We start from the raw sequence: 8,038 nt of genomic DNA on the forward strand, positions 1-8,038 counted from the left end.
AAGGCAGGCACTTAACCGACTGAGCCACCCAGGCACCCGAGTTTGTTCCTTTCTCTTTGCTGTGCAATTTGAATCTGTGATTTTATCTCTGCTGTATATCTAATAACACTAGAGCTTGAGAATCTCTACGTTTGATAAGTGGTTCCGTGGCAGATGACCTAGCGACACAGAGTTCTGAAGCTGTGAAAAAGGACCTAATAACAGTTCGATGGGTTCGATGGGTAGCGGGAGCAGTGAGCATACCCCAGGGAGCCCAGAGCAGCCCCGCTGCAGCCAGGAGGAGGTGCCCCTACCACAGCCAGCCCCAGTTACCATCCCGGCAACCCTGAGCAGCCAGGATGAGACCCAGCAGCCGCTGCAGACCCTGCCCTCGGCGCTGCAGACACCAAGCCCGGCTCCATGGGCAGCAATGCAGGGAGTAGGGGCCAGGTGACCTCAGATCGCTGGCGCTTGCCGGGGGTGACAAGAAGGTCATCACAAGAAAGGTTTTGAGAACAGTCAAATGGTTCAGTGTAGGAAACGGATACGGTTTCATCAATAGGAATGACACCAAGGAAGTGTATTTGTACACCAGACTGCCTTAAAGAAGAATAGGCCCAGGGAGTTCTTTGGCAGTGTAGGAGATGGGGAGATGCTGGAGTTTTGATGTTGCTGAAGAAGAGGGTGTGGAGGCAGCTTTTGCGACAGGCCCTGGCGGAACTCCAGTGCAGGGCAGGAAATACGCAGCGCACCATAGCCATTACAGATGCTCTCCACATGACGGGGGTCCTCCACGCCAATTGCCAGCAGAATAGAGAGTGGGGGGAAAGGAGGATGGCTGGGAAACTGCTCCTGAAGCGCATGCCCTACAGCGCCGCCCTCCGGCAGGTGAGGGTTCCCACCTTACTACAGGCAGAGATCCTACAGGCTCAGACCGCAGTCCTCCAACCCTCCTATGCCGGGAGAGGTGATGGTGGGAGCTGACGATCAGGGTGCAAGGGAACAAGGTAGGCCAGTGAGACAAAATGTATCGGGGTACAGATCACGATTCCGCAGGGGCCCTCCTGGCCAACGACAGCCTAGGGAGGACGGCAATGAGGAAGATAAGGAAAATCAAGGAGATGAGACCCAAAGTCAGCAGCCGCCTCAACGTCGGTACCGCCGCGACTTCAATTACCTGCACAGATGACCGGAAAACCCTGAAGCGCAAGAGAGCTAAGAGACAAAAGCAGCAAGCAGATCCACCAGCTGAGAATTCATCAGCTCCCAGGGTGAGCAGGGTGGGGCTGAGTAGATGCTGTTTTACCATCTCTACCAGCATCATCTGCTTTAGTCATCTAACACGAAGAAATGAATATGAAATTCCAGCAGTAAAAAATGAACAAATGATTGGAGCTGAAGCCCTTCAGTGCTTGCTTTTTGCCCATTGACCAGATAAAAAGAACTATCTGCATCATCTATGTAGCATGGGTTTTTTTTTTTTTAAGATTTTATTTATTTAATTGACAGAGAGAGAGAGACAACGAGAGAGGGAACACAAGCAGGGGGAGTGAGAGAGGGAGAAGCAGGCTTCCCGCTGAGCAGGGAGCCCGATGTGGGGCTCGATCCCAGGACCCTGGGATCATGACCTGAGCCGAAGGCAGTCGCTTAATCAACTGAGCCACCCAGGCGCCTAGCATGGGGTTTTTATTTTTACCTAAAGACATCTCTTTTTGGTAATGACAAATGTGGTTGTTGTTTTTTTTCTTCAATACGCCTTCAAAGGTTTTTTGTTTCATATCTAGTCGAGATTTTTAAGAACCACATTTTTCATTTGTAATGAAATTTTACAACTTGATATTTTTTTAAAAAAGTCAATAAACAGCAAGCACCTGTTAATAAAGGTCTTAATTGTCAAAAAGAAAAAAGGATCGATAACTGCTGTTAAGAGAAAAAGGTCCACAGAAACCTCTCATTTTAATCTTGCTAAATCATCAGATATTATGGGAGATTATTCCTATCTCAGTTCTGTCCTTGAGAAAGTACCATTCCTTTTGTTACTGTAGATGTCTTTCTTACTAAGAATTCAGACAAAGATCAGAATGGTGAAGTTTTCTTTTCAGTTGAGTTAGAAAAATTAAATCTTTCACCAGAAATATTTTTCTCTTTATTATTGATCAGTTAAGGTCTCTCATCACTTAGTGAAATTACTCTCAGATGAAGACATATATGTCTATTTCAAACTGGAGGCTAAAACCTTAGTCACATCATATATGTAGTCCTTCATATGGCAGCATAGTACTGTGAAACCTGACGGTAAAGCCTGACACTGTGGAATCTTAATAATTGATAAGAAAAATTATGACTGTTTCTTGATCTTTAAAATTTTTGTCAAATCATTCAAAGCTCTCTTACTGTCAGTTGTAAATGTGTAGAAGAATGAAAAAAACAGTGAAATTAATATTTAGTACACTGTAATTTGTAATACGAGAAGCCCTAAGAATTAGTGTTTTATTTCTTTGTAAAAAAATGAGCAAGGGTCGTTTGAACAATGCTTTCCTTACTCTTCTCATATAATTTATGTGAAGGACCTTTTATATTTGAAAGGAACTTTTATTTTATTTTTTTAAAAGATTTAATTTATTTGACACAGAGAGAGAAAGCACAAGCAGGGGGAGTGGCAGAAGTATAAGCAGACTGCCCGCCGAGCAGGGAGCCCAATAAGGGACTCAATCCCAGGACCCTGGGATCATGACCTGAGCCGAAGGCAGACGCTTACCCAACTGAGCCACCCAGGCACCCCAAAAGGACCTTTCATAAATGAAAGACCTTTTCTGGGCCTTAGCAAACTATCATACTTCTTTCTAAATTTAGGCTAACTCCCAACACTTTAGTTTCTATGCTTGCAATGTTTGAAATATCTTTGAGAGTTCCTTTAACGTGGAGTATTTTCCTGGCATCACTTATTCTGGGACATGTTGCCAGTTCATGAACTAACAGGTGAGCAGGGACCGCTCATGGACAAACTTTGAGAGAAGTGACATGACTGGTCACTGATCATGATGCATTTCTGTTATTTATGCAGTGATCTGTGGGCCAGTGAACTCGTAGTAAAGCTGGTACTTTATGCAATTGTTCACGGTTACTATACTGTAATTAAAATTTGAACTGTATTTCTGGGGAGTGGTGTTATTTAACTAAATCACCATAACTAAAATTCATGCACACTGGAACTGAGCAAAACAAGGACTGTCTCTCTGTGTGTGTCTGTGTGTGTTTTTTTTTTGTATTACATTTTTCCCATAGGTCTATAATAACCAAAACTAGGACTTGGATTCTCTCCGCATTTGGTAAACAATTCAGTATTGGACAGCTGTCTCATTTAAAATGTATATCCACTCTATATCAGGTAAATGAATGTTTACCAAGTTGAGTTAATTTGCATTTTTCTACTTTAAGATCAAATAAGTAGTCTTCAATATATTCTTGGTATATATGATATATGAGAGAATATAAAACTGAGGTGGTCCTATATAGATGTAAGTAAACATTCCTCAACTGAAGTTTAATAAAATAAGCAACATATTAGAACTCAGAACAGAGCACTTATTTTGCAATTAATTTAATTCACAGGCTTAGAGGTGCTTAAATGGGTGCTTCTGCAGCCCATTTAGTATTATTCCACTTGGGAATAGTCACAGAAAAACTGTTAACACCTTAGGTTCCATGAAATCAGTGAAGAGGCAAGTGCTGGTATGCACAGAGCGGTCAAAAAACAACCACATTTGCTTTTTAAAAAATATTGGTTGAGTTCTAATTTTCAGCTCAGTATAAATCTATTTTCTCTCCTAATTTTTGCAAAAAGGTGAATGTAAAGCCATCATATTTTATATTATTTACCAGGTGTGGAACTATAAACATGAAATTATCCAATAAACAATTTCTACTAATTCATGGTTTTAAAAAATTTTCATAGATAAAATAACTTTCAAAAATAATCCCTCCTTTTGTTTCTTACTGTAACAGATGGGAAAATGGAAGGCATACTAATTTAATTTAATCCCAGAATTCTTAATTTGGCAAGAAAAACAGACGAGTTAATAAATATTCAAATATTCATCTTGAGTGGAATCATCTCTAAATTCCCCACAAATCAAAATGCCTTTTTTGGTGGACAATTTTATTTTATTTTATTTTTTAAAGATTTTATTTATTTATTTGACAGAGAGATGGAGAGAGAGCACAAGTAGGCAGAGCGGCAGGCAGAGGGAGAGGGAGAAGCAGGCTCCCCGCTGAGCAGGGAGCCTGATGCGGGACTCGATCCCAAGACCCTGGGATCATGACCTGAGCCGAAGGCAGACACTTAACCAACTGAGCCCCCCGGGTGCCCTGGTGGGCAATTTTAAAGAAACATTGATTTTTTTTTCTTTCTTTCTTTTTTTTTTTGGCAAAACACAGAATTCTAAAACTTGAGGGTGATGAATGGATAAAGCAGAAAGCCCCAGGGCAAAACAGGAACACATACTTCTGACTGAGTGTTCATATGAAACTGCCTACTTTTAATTCTATATCTGAGTCTATCTGGGGGACTTGTCTTCATGACAGGTTTATACCATTTTATTATGACAGTTTATACTTGATGGTGGTACTCAGGAGCAGAGAAATGGAGAAGCTGACCAAAAACCATGACAAATCTCTCATTCCAAAATTTAGGAATTATATATTCTCCTGACCTCAGACCCTCTAGGCAGCAAAAATCCATGATGAAATATTTTGTTTTGCTTTGTTTTTAATGATTTTATATATTTATTTGACAGAGGGAGACACAGCAAGAGAGGGAACACAAGCAGGGGGAGTGGAAGAGGGAGAAGCAGGCTTCCTGTGGAGCAGGGAGCCTGATGTGGGACTCCATCCCAGGACCTTGGGATCATGACCTGAGCCAAAGGCAGACGCTTAACGACTTAGCCACCCAGACGCCCCCATGATGAAATGTTTTGAATGAAAAATTCTACTTCTGTAATTAGAAGGCAACAAACATTAAGCCCTACCTTTTACAATTAAAATCGTTTCTAACTTCTCTGCATATTAGGGTGCAAAAGTCCTTATGAAATTGGCTTTCAATTCTCTACATGTAGTTCACCTCCTGGTATTCAAATTCTAGCCCTCAGAATATCGGGTTCTTTCTTAAATAATACAATGTATGTGCCAATTTCTGCCTATGAGAAACAGCCCTTTCTGCTCATTTAATTGTGCTTAAAATGGAAAATATAAAACAGAAGATACAAACCCTTAATATTATTTGCGATGAAATCCTCTCATTTAAATGTATTTAAAACCAGATTCTAAACATTTCTACTTTTAATATAGGCACTGTGCTGCACAAGGAACCAGAGTAGAAAGTGAAGAGTTACATTTTTTAATCCTAGCCTTCCTTGACTGAAGGTGGTACATAAACTGACCAGAGGAAATTTGTCCTTAATTAGGACAATCACAGGTCTAGCAACATCTTTTGCATTATATTCTATTTTCAAAAGCTGCAGACATATTTTGGCTCCTATTCTTCTTAACCTTTAGCTACTTTTAAACTTTCAATAGGTACCTTGACTTTAGGCTGCTATATGTAATTTTTGAAGTGTTCACTATAAATCCAGGTTTCCTTTTCTTGCTCTCAAGGAATCTTCTGTTTCTCCAATGACAAAGCTTAACAATCTCTGGGGGGATTTACAATTAATGTAGTTGGGGGGCTCTAAAATATCTTTCTGCATTTCAAACATTGAGTTGGGTGAGGTGATAGAGTATAATCATTAAACATGTAAACTCTGTAGCCAAAATACATAAGTCTAAATCCCAACTCCACCATTTAGTGTCTGTGAGACCACAGACAGTTACTCACTCTGTCAATGACCTAATCTTTTCATTTGTAAAATGTAGATGGTACAAGTATCTAGCATATGGAGTTTAAACAAGGTGATATCAAAGTATTCCTCACATATTATGCTCAATACACACTAGTTGTTATTATTATTATTATAAAGCATTTTACATTTGCTTCATTTTAAATTTTCCAGAGAATCTATAATTATACATTTTATCACCCTGATCAATCACTTATAAAACATTCACTTATAACAAATATGGCTACCCCCAGAGTTCTCGACTTTTCCTATAAAAATAGATATGGTTGGAAAGAACTTAAGAAGTATTAGAAAGCCTCTTCCAATACTTGAAGAGACTTTAGTTTTCTGTAAAGCACCATATGCTATAATTATTTTTCTGACCTGAATGTGACAATTCTGTTAAAAATAGTACAAGTTATGTTAAAAATATCTTACTTCTGTGACCCGGAGTCTCAGGAAAGAGTGTTCTCATTTCAAATAATTACTTTATATTGGTCATTCTGAATTCCCCTTAGGAACATAAAATGAAGACTTTAAAAAAAATGCATTATGTACTGATCGCAATGAAACATTTTTTTTCCCATTGAGAAATAAAGTGCACCATTTCACCCAATAATTCTTTATTATTATGTAAAAAGCAGTGCTCTAGAGTAGAACTAGAAGATAACGCATTGCATCATTTACAAAAAAAATGAGAAGAGAAGGGCACAGCCACCTCAAGTCATCAGTCTTTCCTTTCCATACACTATGGTCATGAAGTCTTGTATTTTAGTTTTCCATCTATTACCTTAAGCATATCAAAGCTGCCCTTTCTTTTCAAATTCATACTGATGGAAGGAGAAATCATGTCCGAAGCTTAAAGATAAAACACAGCATTTCAAAAGAAGAGACAACATTATTTTGGCTGGACTTACATTTTTTTGATGTGAATTAAAAATTGAAATCATCCAACATTTGATATTTAGAGAGAGGGCAGTTAGTACAGAATAAGGAGAATCAGTCACTGTATACACATATATATATACTCGTCTAAGTATATAATTTTCCAAAACAATATTTCAGATGTAACTTTCAGCTGAATATTTAAAGTCAATTTGGTTGATTTTCCCCTTGGTTGTAAAATATTTCATAATGGACTCATATCGTTTCTGATAAAATATCAACCTATTATATCATAAATATTTAGTCAGCATATGACAGATGACAAACAACTTATCAGGCTTCAAGAAATTAAAAAAATGAGTGAAACACACAATTCCCTCTCAGAGAGCTCAATCTTTTTGCATGTGAACTTTTATTACAAAACAAGAAATTTTAAGATTCTCTATTGAGGTTAGTGTTTTAGTTATAATCTCATTTCCGAATTATACATCTACTGTAATTAGTTTCACCTGTCTGACTCCTGCTAGAGGCATCATTGTGTGGTCATCTTGAGAGTAGGCTGTCCTTTGGGCTGCCCAGAAATGCTCATATATTGATCAATGTAGCATTTTATATTTCTCTTGATGACATCCACATTTTTACATCTACTTGATTATATTCACCACCAAGACTTTATTCTCTTTATTTTCCAGAAAAATTTTATGTAAAGAAATCAATAAATAATATATATATGATAAAAATGTGACATAATTAAAATTGTGTTTGATTAGGGATAAAATAATTAACCCAGCAACCAGGGTCATGCTTATGGCAGGACTAGTGACATAGAGCATGTGGAATGATCAGACAAGACATTTTGCAAATAGTTATTTGAATATTTCTGTATTATTTAGATTGCATAAATAATATAATAATAATATATTATATATTATAAATAGTCTCAGAGACAATTTATGCTCTTTTATAGAATCACAGGTTATTCAAACTCACACCTTCCATCATATGATTTTTTTAAAAAAAGAAAACAAGAAGAATATAATTCAGTTGTATGGAAATAAAAAAGGTTCAGGAAAACTCACATTTTGATGTTCAAAGAACCTTATTAATTTGCTAAGGCCTAATATTTCCTTTAACAAAAGTATTACACAACAACTATTCTGTGGTAAATATGGTCAAAAAGTTGGGGCGCCTGGGTGGCCCAGTTGTCAAGCATCTGCCTGCGGTTCAGGTCGTGATCCCAGGGTCCTGGGATGGAGCCCTGCATTGGGCTCCTTGCTCAGTGGGAAGCCTGCTTCTCCCTC

General features: G+C 38.2%; 1 pseudogene; it reads left to right on the forward strand.

Annotated features, from left to right (window-relative positions):
- Nucleotides 1-217: 217 nt before the first annotated feature.
- LOC148163519 (Y-box-binding protein 1 pseudogene) lies at nt 218-1,409 on the forward strand (annotated as a pseudogene).
- Nucleotides 1,410-8,038: the final 6,629 nt, after the last annotated feature.

The sequence above is a fragment of the Eumetopias jubatus genome, unplaced genomic scaffold (assembly GCF_037043125.1).
Source record: "Eumetopias jubatus isolate StellerSeaLion01/CBP00866 unplaced genomic scaffold, mEumJub1_p1.0 scaffold_9, whole genome shotgun sequence".
NCBI lineage: Eukaryota > Metazoa > Chordata > Mammalia > Carnivora > Otariidae > Eumetopias > Eumetopias jubatus.